Source organism: Ambystoma mexicanum, chromosome 2q, assembly GCF_040938575.1.
Source record: "Ambystoma mexicanum isolate Mex_15411 chromosome 2q, UKY_AmexF1_1, whole genome shotgun sequence".
NCBI lineage: Eukaryota > Metazoa > Chordata > Amphibia > Caudata > Ambystomatidae > Ambystoma > Ambystoma mexicanum.
Window position 1 is genome coordinate 1,472,897,811 of NC_090924.1, and position 16,708 is coordinate 1,472,914,518.

Here is a 16,708-nt window from a genome sequence, read left to right on the forward strand (position 1 = left end):
AGGCGGTAAGTTACCGCCTGGGCCGTGACTTTACCACCATGGCGTAAACTACGTTTACGCCATGGTGGTTGGCGGACTTACCGCCCCATTCCGAGGTCGGCGGGGCGGTAAGTCCCCAATCCCCATTTACCCTTCCCCATTCCCATTTTTGCCCCATAGGGCATAATGGGAGTGGGGAAGGCGTTAATTACGCCACCGTAAATTACGGTGGCGTAATTAACTCCATGGTCCCTTAGCGCCATGGATTTTAACACCTGCTAAAAGCAGGTGTTAAAAGCGCCATGGCGCTAAGGGACCTCGTAATTGGCGGTAAGGGGTCGGCGCAGCTAACGCTGGCGTTAACCCCTTACCGCCAGGGTCGTAATGAGGCCCATAGTATTACCAGTCTCCAATATATGTTTCCTGTAAAGGGACATTCTTTTCCAGTCCAATGCACTAGCTAAGGATTGAAGGCCCAGCTCATATCTTACTGCTGCTAATGGAACACACTTTGGAAGACATACCAGAACTACTTGCCAAATTCTTGACTCCGCATTGTTCATGTCAATCTGCATACTTACAGGGAATAATACTAGGCCATAGCAGAGTTTTGGAATCACCTTTAAATTATAAAAACATATTAATGGAGACAAAGTGTGTCTACAGTACTTCCCTACAATTTTCCTCATCAATGAGCTAAGATGGCCGTCATTCTCCAATATATAGTACAAATAAGAGCGTGTCCTGGGATTCTCAAAAACAGGGAAGCCCAGGTATCACTTTGACGATCAAATTGCTAGTTTTACCTTATTAAAAAACCAGCTCTATGCAGTTGTTTTTTTTGCGATGGCTCAGACGCATGATCACTGATTTTTTCACATTTATCACAAGTCCTATCGAGGTCATATAATTGGAGAAAGCCGTTAAGAGGGACTGTAGGCCAAGCGGGTACAATCAATTAACAGAAAATCACCAGCATAGGCGCAATAACATATTTTCAGACTTTCTATTTTTGGTGAAATAAAAGCAGCATTGTCCAAATTTAAACTAACTTTTGAAACATAGAGATTGAATAAAGTGGGGGCGAATATACATTCCTGACGCAGTCCATTAAAAGTTTCAATGGCGCAAGATAGAAGGCCCTCTCTATTAAGGCATAGTTGTATTTTAGAGACTTCATGCAAATGGAATGTCGTCAGGTAATCCCCATGATGATAATTTGGTCCATAGCCGTGAGCGATCAACCGAGTCGAACGCTAGAGACAGGTCTAAGGCCGCTATATATATCAGAGTTGCATTTTTAGCCAATGCTTTCTCCTGCATTAGGGAGACAATCAGTCCTCCCAACACAGTCTAAAAGAAGCCTTCAACTGGATGAATGCAAACAACCTAAAAATCAACCCAGGAAAAACAGATATAATCATATCCAAATACCACGAGAACGAAACCGCCAATCCGTGGCCAACGGAAATGGGAACCGCACCATCACAATCTATGGTAGTAAAAAACCTGGGCGTCCTGATGGACAACACCCTAAGATTAGAACCACAAACAAATGCAACAGTCAAGGAATGTTTCTTCCTCCTCCGCACGGCAAGAAAAATCCTTTCCTCTCCTTCACGCACAAAACACTCACTATCGTCACCCTCATCATGTCAAGAATCGAGTATGCAAACAGCCTCTACCTCGGAATACCAGAATACCTCCTGAAGAAACTACAACGGATCCAAAATGCGGCAGCCACACTACTCCTCAAACTATCCCGAAGAGACCACATCACTCCTGCCCTAACAACACTACACTGGCTCCCAGTAAAACATCGCATCACCTTCAAAACAATGTGCATAACGCACAGGGCAATCTGTGGAGAAGGAGCTGAATTCTTACAAAAGAAAATAACAATCTGCAAGCCTACTAGATTCCTCAGGTCATGCAACGAAATTCGCCTGGAACCAAAACTATACCTTAAGAAAAAACCTGGAGGCACCTCCTTCTACCACTTAGCCGCTAAAACCTGGAACAACATCCCAACAGAAATAAGAAACACCAAAGATCACCTAAAATTCTGAAAATTACTAAAAACCTGACTCTTCAACACCACAGACTCAAACTAAAAACCGAGATAACAAAAAGGAAAAGAATGACTAAACCAGAAAGGACACTGCCAAGCACCCAGAACCAACTGAGAAGCACCCACGACACCTGGATGGGCGACACGGGGTAGAGTGGAACACAGGCGACACCTGTGTAGACGGAGTCAACAACCCCAGCCAATCCCATCCAACATCTTCACTCGCCCTTTATTTGCTACCAAGGACCACAGTGTTGTGGAATTGCCGGGATATTGCCATCACCAGACTAACTGAGTTGTGGACACTGGCAGGTGCACTTGCCATATAAGTGAGAAGGGAGGACAGGTGGGGTTGTGAGGGAGGCTGGTGGAGGTGGGAGCGAGATGTGAAAGGGACCTTGAATGCCGGACGGTCCCAGATCTGGACAGAGGCGCAGGGTGCCCCCGCACTCCGTCTGGAGAGATTACGCAAGCCCAACATGTCAATTCAGGATAAAGATGCCAACTAACCAATTCCACTAACAACTTCACCCTCTGCATACACCTCTCAAACTCCAAACCAAACACAACCACAAACCTACAGCACAATAAACTGCACAAACTTCACTACAATGCAAAAACAAAACAAAAAACACACATAGGGCCTCATTAAGAGTTTGGCGTTAAATACCGGTCATTACCAGCATGGAGCAACTACCATGTCCGTGCTGGTAATAGACCGCTAAAAGCGGCCTATTACGACTTCGCGGGCACAAGCTTTGTGCCATGCCGGTAATGACCCCACTGCCATGCCGTAAAAGGGTGAAAAATCTCCCTTACCGGCATAGCACGAAGCGCAAATAGCTCCACCGCCATCCAAGCCATCAGCATTAGCGGTGACCGCTATTAGCGGAACCGGAAGTAGCATCATCGCACAGGAACGGGAAAGAGCATGGCGGCCATCTTTAAAAACACAATCCATTGCCATCCATTACAACTAGGCGCCTTCTGACCACACCTCTACCACACCTCCACCACTACCTGCTGCATCTTACCATGCCCAAAGCACTCAAAAAAAGCACAGAGCGCTTGCACAAGGAGCACTTTTCCCAAGAGGAGTTGACCATGCTGGCCGAGACGCTGCAAGAACATGCAGATGTCATCTTCTCCTCCGACATGTCCCGCCCTGCAGTGCAGCGTAAGAAGCAGATATGGGCGGAGGTTACGCAGAAAGTAAGTGCCGTTGGCACCACACCCGCACTCCTAAAGATGTCTGGAAGTGCAGGGACGATCTGCGTTTACGCGTGCGGAGCATCCTCTCCACCAACCGCAAGCTGGGGATGGCGACAGGCGGCGGTGCGGACTCCCCTATCAAGTTGAAGCCCTGGGAGGAGATCTGCGCAAGCACCATAGGGATGGAGGCAATTGAGGGAGTGGGGGATATGGAGCGAGGAGCCCCGTCATCGGCTGATGCAGCTAGGTGTCCCAAATGAAACAATGCAAATACCAACAAAATGATGTCCACCTGAACTGACGGTACAATGAAGTAGAGCAGGGTCCACCAGACACATATATACAAGACTGTCTACAGGCACAGCACAGCACCATCATCATAGATGCCAACCCTCCCGATAGAGGAGTGAGACTCCCGATTTTTTGTGTGAAAAATACTGCTATTTTTCATGTTCTCCCGCCTAAAATAATTATTTCTCCAATGCATTCCTATGGGGAAATTGTTGTCTCTCGATTTCTCTGTAGAAATCTCCCTGCCAGGCGTGTCAGAATGTTGGCATGTATGCATCATGTCCACATGCATGATGCACCCCATATATGTTTCAACCCAGACGCTTACATGCATTACCCACCCAAAAGCCAAGCAACCCGTATGTCACTACCCCAATGTCAATCAACTGCTATTCCATATGAATGCAGCCACCCCAATGCATGCCTGATGCCTACAGACCCATCACTAACCCTCTCCCTCTATTGGTCCCCAACAGGCACGCATTCAGACAGCGATGACCAGGACACTAGGGAGGATGATGCGACACCACAAAAAATGGCCAGGGGCATGGAGGGAGAACACCGCCCCTCAACATCAAGGGGAAGAGGCCAAACTGCACTACTGCGGAAGGGCAAGAAAACCCCAGAGGCCACAGCACCAATGTGCACTACAGCCCCCACCACAGCACCCACACCAGCCACCAGCACACAGGAGCCAGTGGCAGAAAGCACTGCATCGGCTGCCAGCAGCACAGTGGGGGAGACAGCTGCCACAGGCCCCCTGCATTCACCACAACTCTCCCCATGCAGCTTGCACAACAGCAGCATGCATGGTCTGTCTCCTGGGATTCATGGCCTGGCCGGTTCACCCCCACACCAAGTGTGCATGAGGAACAAACCATGTTGGAAACCCCTCACACATCCACCACTGTCCGACCAGCCAAGAGGGGATCAGGGAAATTCAGAAGCGGCAGGAGGAGCTGACAGGGCTGTTGACACAGCACATCAAGGAATGTGGCCGGGCAAGGGATGACATTAGGGAATGTGCTGCATCCCTCAAAACAGCAATTGAGACCACCTCAAAGGACATTTGTGGCGAATTGGCAGCAGTGCGGCAGGTCCTCTCACAAATGGTGGCAGCAATGGAGGCCACGCGTCCGGCACAGGTGGCAGAAAAACCTGGGACATCTTCCAATGCAAGCTCAACTAAGTCCAGCCCCGTGCGTAGGTCTGGCCGGAACCTGCGCAGATCAGACAGGGGTGCACCTGGTGCTGGAAGAGGGGGAGGGCTGTAGGTTCAGCCAGGCATACTGGTCCCATGTGGACTTATGGTGCACGCCAGTGCACACCATGTGTGGGGGAGTTGAGGGGAGAGGGGGAGGGGTAGAGGATGTGTGGGGAAGTTGAGGGGGGAGGTGGAGGGGGAGAGGGTGTGTGAGGAAGTTGAGGGGGGAGGCGGAGGGGGGAGTGGGTGTGTTGGGTGGAAGGCTTGTGCACTTATTAGTTACATATTCTGAATACATGTGTTATGCAATCTGATTGCACATGTGAGGACATTGCTTATTGTGTACGTGTGCTTTATTGGTAAGCAGTCTACAGAGTCCATGTCCCTGACACACCCAGTGCCCTGAGTTCCACCTCCATGTCACACTCCCCATCCATGTGTGCTAGAAACATTGGTCAATCAGAGTCTGACGCATGGCACCTCCCTCCTGTGCATCGCTGCCTCCCTGAAGTGCAGCCCCATCTCCACCCTCTTCATCCTCATCGCCAGGTGGTTACAGTGCAGCATGAGGGGGCAGGGAAACATTCCGTCTGATGCACATATTGTGTAGCATGACACATGTCATGACGATCTTGCCCACCTTCTCATGGACGTACAGGAGTGCACCACCAGATCTGCTGAGGCAGCGAAACTGTGCCTTCAAGAGGCCAAAGGTCTGCTCAATCAACACACGGGTACGTGTATGGCCACGATTATAGTCCTCCTCGTGCCTGTTCTGCAGGTTCCGGGCTGGGGTAAGGAGCCACCTCTTCAAGGGATAGCCTGCATCACCTGCATGTGAGCAACAATGATTATGTGTAAGTCCTCACATCACATGGGACCTGTATCAATGACACCATACCAAGCATTCATTTCCTGTATGCACCCACAGATCCATGCATGTGTAGAGACACATGAAGTGACTGCTATATGTGTATTCCACTTATATCCAGGTGTGCATGCCATCATCAATTAGGCGTAGAGGCAGGGGGGGCAAATTCCTTGTGGTGCTCATGCACTGTGGTAGTCCACGATGGTTGCTCCCATCATCTGGGTTATGTGCAGTGATAGGTATGCTACCATCCTGTCAACGTTGATGGCAGCGTCATGATGATCTCAATTTGCACGACCAATGATGACTTGCTGTTTTGGTGGACCTCTGTGTTGGTGTAGGGGTGCGTTCTTGTATCTTGCCCTCATGTGGCTCCTTTGTACGCAGTAATGGAGACCTGTTCTTTTAGTTGATGGTATTTGGCGCTGTGCATTGACCATCCTCATTGCTTGTTGCTGCATTGTGCTGTGGGGTCTACGGTCTGCTTATGTGCAGTGTACATGTTGATGGCTATGTAATGGTTGTTGCACTGCATCATTTTCGTGGTAGTGCAGCTTACATCTTGTATTGAGTGGTCAGGTGACGGGTCAAGTCTGGCCTGCTTTGGGGTATGAGCATGGTACATCCTCTCAGGTGCTGTCAGCCATGTGAAGTATGCATCTCTCCCCCAATCAACTACACACATTGCATTTCCATGAGCCTAACATGCAACTCACCGAGAAGCCAGGATCTCTGCCCTACATCTCGCTCCATGTAGCGTGGTATCGTGGAGTTCTGCATGACCATTGAATCATGGTTTCACCTGGGGAATTGGGCACAACAATGTGTGATGATCTTGTTTGAGTCACATACCATTTGCACGTTGATGGAGTGGTATAACTTACGGGTGCGGTACACTACTTCCATGGCATGTGGGGCCACCGATTCAGCATGGGTGCAGTCGATGGCGCCAATGCAACCAGGGATGCCGGCCAGTGAATGGAAACCAACTTTGGTGTTGGAGATCTCCTGGGCTGTCCGTGGTAGGAAAATGTGGTTGCCTGTGTGCTTCAGGAGGGCATCAAGCACTTGGTTCAGTGTACGTGAGAATAATGGTTGTGATATGCCATGCATGTGCCCCACTGTGTGCTGGTAGGTGCTTGTGGCCAGGAAGTGGAGCACAGACACTACCTTCAGTAGAGGTGGGATGGCGGTGCGTATTTCAATCAGGCTGACAATGTCGCCATGTATCATGTCAACAATGCTGGTGATGGTGTCCCGGTCCAGACGGTACAGGGTGTGGATCTGCTCAGGGGTTAGGTTGAATGGACTGGCTCTAATGCGAGGGATTGGGGGCTAGCTGTGTGGTACCACTGGCTGCACTGGTGGGGCATGCTGGGCCTGCCTCACCCTCATTCTCCTCCTGCGTATCCTCTGTGCTGCCTGTTGTTGCTGTTGTTGCAGGAGGTCCACTGCAATCATGTCCTCCAGCCCCAGCATTGCTAGTAGTATGAGAATCATTTTGATGTGTGACTGGGTGCGGGAAGGGGTGGGATGTGCTCCTTTTGTGCTGGCCCAGTCTATATTCCCTCCACCTGTGCTGATTGTGTGCACCTGTGGCAGTTGGGAGCACTGCACATGGCCGTTTACGGGTGGTCCGCGATGCCGGTATTTACTCCATGGTGGTAAGGTACTTTTCGGGCTTCAGTAGGCCGTTATTTGCGTGTCCGCCTGACTTGTGATGTCCTCCTGTTTACGCCATGCCGGTATTGCTGCCATGAAGGGTCGCGTGCCTGCGCCCATGCCGCTATTATAGGCACCGTTATTTACTGTGTCGCTAATAGCGGCTTTTCGGGTCATAATCGCCCGGAGCGGTAAGCGATGCTGGTAATCCTTTACCGGCATCATTTTTCCCTTACCGCCAATCTCGTAATGAGGCCCATAGACTCACACAACAGTACACAACGACTACCGGCTGTAAACACCCCAGGCCCAGCCAATGGACCCACCGGGCTGAGGCTGCCAACAGCACATCACTGCTCTCTAGCACTTTTCAAGCTTCCTCCCACTAACTCACCCTCCCTTCCTTTTTCAGAGCGCCAGGGGACCACTCCGGTGGTGATAGTGCGTCGTACAAATGTCCTTTAACATTAACAGTTCTTACTTCTTTACTTGTTTTGTTGATAGTATTAAATTCATATCCACCCACTCATTCAGTTTCTCCAGCACTAGCCCAGCAAAGATTTTGGAATCTGCATCAAGGGCCGATAGTTCAATGGTCACCTTTTTTATATATGGAGACTATGTGCGACAGATGCCATGTAAATGGCATACATTTAGTGCTTAAAATATCTGAGAATAACATAGCCAAAACATTTGCCCAGATTTCCGGATTTGCCTTTAATGTTGCATTAGTCAGAGGGTTAGGGCCAGCGGCTCTAGATGGACTATAGCCATCGGCTCTAGATGGACTAGATTTTTGAATTAGTCTTGTGATATCGTGTATCGAAAAAATCACATTTCTACTTGTGATTAATAACAGACTCACTCAACACATAGGCCAGGTTTTTTTAGTGCATACAATTTAGTAAAAAGCCCTGCCCAAATTTCCCTTGCAATAGAGTTAGATTGATCTATAATTTGGGGAGATTCTATGGTATTAATTAACTGCCAAAATTGGCGCGCAGGACCCTCCTTCAAGGATGACAGCATTGCTTCATTATCTTCTTGAAGCATGCGAGCCTTATGTCGTTTGGGTCCGTTTTTAGACGTTGTTTCTGTTTTTGAATAGCTATTCTTTTCTGAGCCTCTGGAAGACGCTGTACAGCAGTCTCCTTGTCTCCCTTTTACATTCGTGTTTGTCAGCTTTGACACTTGGATCATAGATGTGTTTATGAGGGAACCTCCAAGGTTTTCTATTTTGATGCTTTATACTTTTAGCAATCAAATCCTCAAGGTAGATGGGGGAGTTGAGGTGAGTAAAGATACCTCATCTAGATTTTATAGATTTCTGATGAAAGTCCGAAACAAAAACCTTGTTTACTCTTTGTATATTATCATTGTGCCAAATAATAATAATAATAATAATAATAATAATAATTATTATTAATTAAATGATGCGCGTCTTCGCAGCATAAGAATGACTACATTCGAAGAGAGACTGAGACATAAAAATGCAATCAATTATTTTATTTTTTACTTATTTTGCCTTTTTAAAGCACTCCCACAGCGCGTGGGTATCGAGGCCCTGTTACAGGAATAGTTTTTTTTGTTTTTAGTTTGTAATTGTTTTTGTCTTAGTTGTGTATTTATAACACCCAGAGGTTTCTAAGCACGGGCCCGGGGATCGAACCTGTGTTGCTTCCTGTCATCTTGTTTCCAAGGCGCGCACATCGCCGCTGAGCGATCCTCCCGCGATAATAGAAGCATAACGACCATCAGACCAAGTATTCGGGTCTAAATGTGATTCTAAGGTCAATATACTGAAGAAAGACCCCCCATTTCTAAAAGTGGAGGGCCAGATCTGACCCTGCGGGGATTTTCTAGAACTCCCCGGGGGACCTCCTCTTATATGCCTACTCCCCTCGTCCATATAGGGTAAAAGAATGCCAAGATCTGAAGTGCTCTGTGCGGCAGGATTAGAGGTAAAAGGGATGTCCACATTTAAATCTCCTAGTATCGCTATCTGTAGTCCACAATATTTTAAAATTTTGGCAATAATCAATGCACTGATGTTGCCAATCATGGCTGGGTAAATTAAATAATGGCTTCTAGTAGATATTTACTAGGAGGATAACGTAAGGTCTACGGGATGCCTTTACCTCTACAGTTACTTCCAGAGCACTAGGGTGGGAACTAAAAAGTGTCTATTATTGAGAGTTATATAGCACTCTTAATAGCAATCAAGAGGCCTCCACAAGGCCGGCCTGTTTTGCCCTTTCTAGCAAGCAATTGACGGGACTCAAAGCCATCCAAATGAAAGGCCACTGTCATCCAAGTTTCTTGTATACAAACAATGCTGCAATCATTTAATCTTTCACAAAGAGCTGAATATGAAAAAAGATGAGCATGGCTGCGCAGATTCCACGATAATAGTCAAATGTCCAACGAGTGGTTAAAGGTTTTCTTGTAAAGATTTCAGCTGGGAGATGGAGTCACGCAGTGATAATGCTACCCATCTCCAGAAACTCTCATTTGATTTGATTTGATTTTATTTATAAAGCGCAAAAAAAACAGGCCCAGGGGCAACCGGGCGCATACTCTTAAACATGTTACAAAAAGCAGTAGTTACAGAAGTTACAAAAATATACAGCATATATACATGTACTGAAGGGTACCATTAACAGCGTATAATACAGGGACAGAGCAGAAACAAAAATGTATATTCAATCCTGTACCCCACATGGAGTCTGATCTTCCACTTCTTTTGGAACAACAGGTGAAGTCGTCCTAAGCGCCATCCTGCCCCGTGCATCGTTCTGTGACTCTCTTTATACCTGATTAACTGACCTCAAGCCGAGACTAAAGATGAGAACATCATACCCCAACCGGTTGAAGTGTGAGGTTTCTGATCGAATTGCTACATAGACTGCTCTGGAATTAAATCCCAGTTTTACATAGTCATATCGGTCAGGCTGAATAAAGTCCACCAATTTTAAGTCGGCAGATGACAGAAGTCTCAAAACAGGAATCTCTTTTAAGAGAGCAAGGACCCTTGTCCTATTTAAAGAGGATGGACCACCATAATCAAACGGGTAATACAATAGAACGCTGGCATTATCTGGAAAAATGGTAGCCGTCCAATGGACCTTCTTTAAATCCCTCCGAGATCCTGACTTTGGAATATTCCTAGGCTGAACTTTGTTGCTTGAGTTTCTAGCCAGGCCATCTAGAGAGTTACTCTCTGGGCAGATAATTCCCGGTATATATCCAGATGATGCTAAAACATTCACATTTGCTGACGTTTTGACTATACCCGAGTCAACATTTTCGGGCAATGAGCCATGAGGCCTCTGCAAAATTTCACTTGGTTGGCCACTCTGCCTCACATTTCCATTTGACAGATTGAAATCTATCCGACTTTGTCTGGTGTAAAACATCTGGGGGACTGTGGTTCTGATGAGTGCTTCTAGTTGAGAATTGTTTATGGACCCTGCATTGTGGTTTAGCCCCTTAAACAGTGGTGCATTCTGTACATCGCATATTACAGCTGGAGCGGTAGATGTACAGTTGCCCTGAATTCCCCCAAATGTTCCCCTTCCCCAGGGTGTACAGTCCTTCTAGAAAACACCTCATTTGTCTCAGGTAAAAGTGCATTTTTGGATCATACAGATTGTCCCTTTGTGTGAGATGTACTAGATTCACCATCTTATCACAATGACACACAATACTACGACTTCCTTAGCAATCAATGGGGGAGGAGTTGAGGATGTATTCACTGTCTTTGCAAATATTTAGTACACCCCTCTAGGGACGGGGTGGTGATCTTGTATATCCAGATTTCTACCATTAAACACATTATAGGAACGGCATTCATTGTGCTATTCTTTTTCTTAGTTCCCATATGTTTCATTTCCTCTGTGAGATTGTGTTCCTCTCTTCCACTCCCAACCCTATCTATTGTGGTTTCATCCTCAGATTCAATATCAAGGCTGTGTCCCAAAGTGTCGATGGCCAGAGCATCCTCTGTTATTAAATTGTTCCGGTGATTGCAGGAGGGTGTATTTGAGATTCTTATCCCATTTAATTTTTTATTACGTGCTTGTTTTTTATTCTTTTTTTTGTGTCATTATGAACAATAATGTACTCAGAAGGAGGACTCCCGCTCCCCAGAGTCCCAGGAATGACTCCCCGTGACATGAACGGTTTAGGAGACGTAGTGATTGGTAATGATGCCCTCTCAATCATTCCACTCTCCTTGCCTGTTCTTCAGAGGGAGATTTAGTGGGGGCAAACTGAAATTCCCCCGTGAATTCACTGCAACAATGAGCTCACCCAAATGATTTACACTAGTTTTCAAACAGATGGTATGCTCCTTTCATTCAAATGCAATCCCCATATGGGCACTGTGCTTCCCCTTTTCATGTTCCTGCAGTTAAAATGGGCGACCCCCCTCCCTGCTCCAGTAACACAGAATCGCTAGGGCTGGGAAGGGACAGAGGACGTGGAAGCGCCAGAGCCATACGTAATATATTTTTCACCAGAGTGAAGACCAGGGGAGCAGATAGAACATCATACATCTGCGCCCCTAGTTGCTTCAAACTCTGTGTACGAGGCCCCGTCTGTTCACCCATATAAGACAGCCTACTCATCTTAATCACATACAGTGGGGAGTGCGTAGAGTGGCCTTTATAGATCGGACCATGAGCATAGATAGTTTATCTGGTAAAGACAGTACTTCTGTGATGAGGAATAACCAACAGGAATTCCTGGCCACATCCACCGGCAACCCGGCAAACAGGCCAAACAGACACTTGTTGTGGCGTGTGGGCAGGGCCGTGCAGGGTGGACTATTAGTAGGGGGTGTGGTCTCAGTGGATAACATTCATGAGGAGCACATCAAGTCGCCATGTTTGTACTGTACATAACGCCAGGAGGTTGGGGTGCACACAGCCAGGACTCGGTCCCTCAGGTGTACCATGCTCCAACGTACACCAGGCAGCCAGGATGCCGGTAACTGCCACAGCCCACTGCTTTCCAGAATAGAAGCTGAAGCACAAGGTAATTGTAGGATGTTTAATCCACATCTTTAAGGAAGATTAAAGAGTCTGGAGCATGCACGAGAGGGCTCAGGCAGCCATCTTGCATGGGATTGGCCATGGCCCCCTTTTTTTGTTGATATTTTGCTGTCAGGAGTTTTAGAGCCATTGAGGTAGGGCAGTGACAGCTAGGCCTTTGTTCTGGAAGAGAGAAGCACTGTAAAACAAATGTTAATTTGAATTTTTAGGTTAAAGGCTTTGCAGGTTTAAGTTATGGGAGCTGATTAAGCAGGTGGGAGACAATGGAAAACTATTTTCTCTATTACTGCTTTTACTTGAAGACCAACATATTTGCATCAACCTCACTCTTAAGCTGCCAAAATACAGCTTTATTTGCTAGAATGATCTTTGAGGGGGAGATCAAGAAACGGAGGAACAGGACAATCATAAAGGTGTTTTGTAGCCATCTGCCCGGTGAAGGAGCTTGCACCAGATCGAGTGACAGGGGTCCTTCCGCCAGTGGGGGTATTCCCCAGACCAAGTGACAGGGGGCCTTCTTCAAGTGGGGGGATGGCCCAGACCAAGTTACAGGGGACACTCTTCCAGTGAGGAGATTCCCTAGACCAAGTGGCATGGGGCTTCCCTCCAGTGGGGTGATTCCCTAGACCAAGGGAAAGTAGGTCTCACCACAGTGGGGTGATTCCCTAGACCAAGTGAGAGGGGGCCTACGTCCAGTGGGGTATGCCCTGGACCAAGTGACAGTGGACCTTCTACCAGTGGGGGGATGCCCCATACCAAGTTACAAGGGGGCTTCTTCCAGTGGAGGGACGCCTCAGACCAAGTGACAGGGGGCCTTCCACCAGTGGGGAGATTCCTTAGACCAAGTGAGAGGGGGCCTATGTCCAGTGGAGAATGACCCAGAGGGCCCTCCGGGGCAGTGAGCTACAATGTGCTTGTAGACCCTTTTAAGTAGAAGAAATTCCATAGAACAGGATATTTGGCCCATGTTGATTCTTGGTAGAGGGGCTCCCACACTCCTTTTCAATTTTGAAGTGAGGGGTTGCCCTAGACCAAGTGAGAGGGGCCCTTCTTCCTTTGGGGAGGCCCCAGGCCAAGGGACATTGGGCCTTCTTCTAGAGGGGGGATGCCTGAGATCAAGTGACACAAGGCCTTCCTCCAGTGGGGAGATGCCCCAGACAAAGTGACAGACAGCCTTCTTCCGGTGGGGGGATGCCACAGGTCAAGTGACAGGGGACTTTCCTCCAGTGAGGAGATGCACCAGATCAAGGGACAGGGGGCCTTATTCCAGAGGGGGGATGCCTCAGAGCAAGTGACAGCAGGTCTTCTTCCAGAGGGGTGATGCCCCAGACAAAGTGACAGGGGGCCTTCTTCCAGTGCAGGAATGCCCCAGGTCAAATGACAGGGGACTTTCTTTCAGTGAGGAGATGCACAAGATCAAGGGACATGGGGCCTTCTTCCAGTGGGGGGATGTCCTAGACAAAGTGAGAGGGGCCATTCTTCCAGTGGGGGGATGTCCTAGACCAAGTGACATGGGAAATTCTTCCAGTGGGGGGGTGACGCAGGTCAAATGACAGGGGACCTTCATCCAGTGAGGACATGCACTAGATCAAGGTATGGGGGCCTTCTTCCAGAGGGGGGATGCCTCAGACCAAGTGACACAAGGCCTTCCTCCAGTGGGGGGATTCCCCAGACAAAGTGACAGGAGGCCTTCTTCCAGAGGGGGGATGCCCCAGACAAAGTGACAGGAGACCTTCTTCCAGTGGGGGGATGACGCAGGTCAAATTACAGGGGACCTTCATCCAGTGTGGAGATGCACCAAATCAAGGGACAGGGGACCTTCTTCCAGAGGGGGGATGCCTCAGAGCAAGTGACACAAGGCCTTCCTGCAGTGACGGGATGCCTCATGCCAAGTGACAGGAGGCCTTCCTCCAGTGGGGGGATGTCCTAGACAAAGTAAGAGGTTCCATTCTTCCAGTGGGAGGATGCCCCAGAACAAGTGACAGGGAACCTTCTTCCAGTGAGGAGATCCACCAGATCAAGGGATGGGGGCTTTCTTCCAGAGGGGGGATGCCTCAGACCAAGTGACACAAGGCCTTCTTCCAGTGGGGGGTGCCCCATGTCAAATGACAGGGGACCTTCTTCCGGTGAGGATCTGCACCAGAGCAAGTGACAATGGCCCTTCTTCCAGAGGGGGATCCCTCAGAGTAAGTAACAGGAGGCCATCTTCAAATGGGGGATGCCCCAGACAAAGTGACAAGGGACCTTCTTCCTGTGTGGATATGCACCAGACCAAGTGACAAGAGGACTTCTTACAGAGGGGGTATGCCCCATATCAAGTGACAGGGGGCCTTCTTCCAGCAGCGGGATGCCCCTGACAAAGTGACAGGATGCCTTCTTCAAGTGGGGGGATGCCTCAGGTCAAATGACAGAGGACCTTCTCCTTGTGTGGATATGCACCAGCCCAAGTGACAGGAGGCCTTCTTCCAGTGGGGGGATGCCTCAGACCAAGCCAGTGGCAACCTTACTCCATTGTGGGGATACTACTTACCTCTAATTACTCCCTAACCCTTGCTCTACTTGAGCAGGTGTGTATCAGGTTAGGTACTCTGATAGTGAACTATTTGCATCCAGCCAGACCTATGTTTAGCCATGATCTGTCTGAGAGCAAGTGACCTTCAAGGTTGGTGTCGGGTGCTCTTTCCTCCACCATAGCTTCTGTTTTCCTTTTCCCTTATCCTCTTGACCTCATACTGAGCATGATGCTAAAGAAAGGATATAGAGGGTGGGAATTATGATTGTGACAAGGAAGGGAAGGTCACAGCATAATGAAGTTTTAGAGGTAAGTAGTCAGGACTATCACCATGGCTTTCACTGATGATTACTTTGCATTCCTTATCATATTCAACCTAATCCTATGTCTCCTTTCTTCTTGGCAGTTACATCGTCACATGCGGAACGTCCATTTCAAAACCGCCAGTGGTGACATGTCCTTCAATGCCCAGGGGGACCCTCCAACACGTTTTGACATTTTGAACTGGCATCACTTCTCTGAAGTAAACACTACATTTACCAATGTGGGAAACATCATTATCAACTCTGCAGGGCAAATGCAGTTTAACCTCAGTGACCGTGACATTCATTGGCACCCCGGCTTTACACAGGTAAGACCTCCCAGACGAGTGTTTGGAGGGAAAATTTGGTCCGTAATAGACAAATGAAAAAAAAATAGTTACCAGTTGCCATAGGGTAGATTGATGCAATAATCAATTAATTTGAATGTGAGTTCTTTTTTTTAAGAGGAAAGAGGACTACATCAGGTTTACATTCCAGGCAAAATTTGGGAAAAATCAACACTTGTATTTTAATCCAGGATCTCTGTCATCAGCTTCACTATTCAGATACAAACTGGGAACGATCAACACTTCCTATCTTAATCCAGGATTTCTGTCATCAGCTTCACTATTCAGGTACAAACTGGGAACAATTAACACTTCCTATCTTAATCCAGGATTTCTGTCATCAGCTTCACTATTCAGGTACAAACTGGGAACGATCAACACTTCCTATCTTAATCCAGGATTTCTGTCATCAGCTTCACTATTCAGGTACAAACTGGGAACGATCACCACTTCCTATCTTAATCCAGGATTTCTGTCATCAACTTCGCTATTCAGGTACAATCTAGGAACAATCAACCTAATTATCTTAATCCAGGATTTCTGTCATCAGCTTCAGTATTACGGATTTCAGAATTTCAGTAATAAGCTTCACTCTCCAGCTACCCTTATATTTAGTGGTAGGTTCTCGGTCATCAGCTTCACTAGCCAGTCAACTCTTATTTTAACACAGGATCACTGTTATCAGGTTTCCTCTACAAGTACAATCTGGGAACCCTCAACCCTTTTGTTTTTACTTAGGATCGCTTCCAACAGCTTTACTCTCCAGGAACATTTGAGAATTATTAACCCTTTTATTTTAACCCTGAAATAATTAAGATTTGTTTTTAATCCAGATTTATATAATCATTTTTTTGCTTTCTCGCCTATGGTGGTGTTTGCACCACATGTGCCAAAACATTGGTAAGAGAAAATAGACAGTGAAGAAGTGAAGAAGGGGTGTTTAGAAGCAGCATAGTGTGTTGGCATGGAAACGCCAAGCTTTTATTCATTCATGTATGTCTTCTTCCACCATATCAAACGATGATGGGTTGTTAAGCAAGGCTACTCCCTTTCAATGGGTGTGTTCCTTTGATGCCTGGACCCAGAACAACTGCTTGGTGGGTGGCTGCATCTGGAGGAGGGCATTGCCTACTCTCACAAAGGGATCAGAGAAGAGGCATGGCTATTCAGGTTCCTGTCCCATCACTTGGCAGGCCCAGCCTG

At 47.6% G+C, this 16,708-nt stretch overlaps 1 pseudogene; it reads left to right on the top strand.

Moving 5' to 3' along the window:
• Positions 1–3,085: 3,085 nt before the first annotated feature.
• LOC138568902 (vomeronasal type-2 receptor 26-like) overlaps positions 3,086–16,708 on the top strand; it is a 126,649-nt pseudogene continuing 113,026 nt past the window's right edge.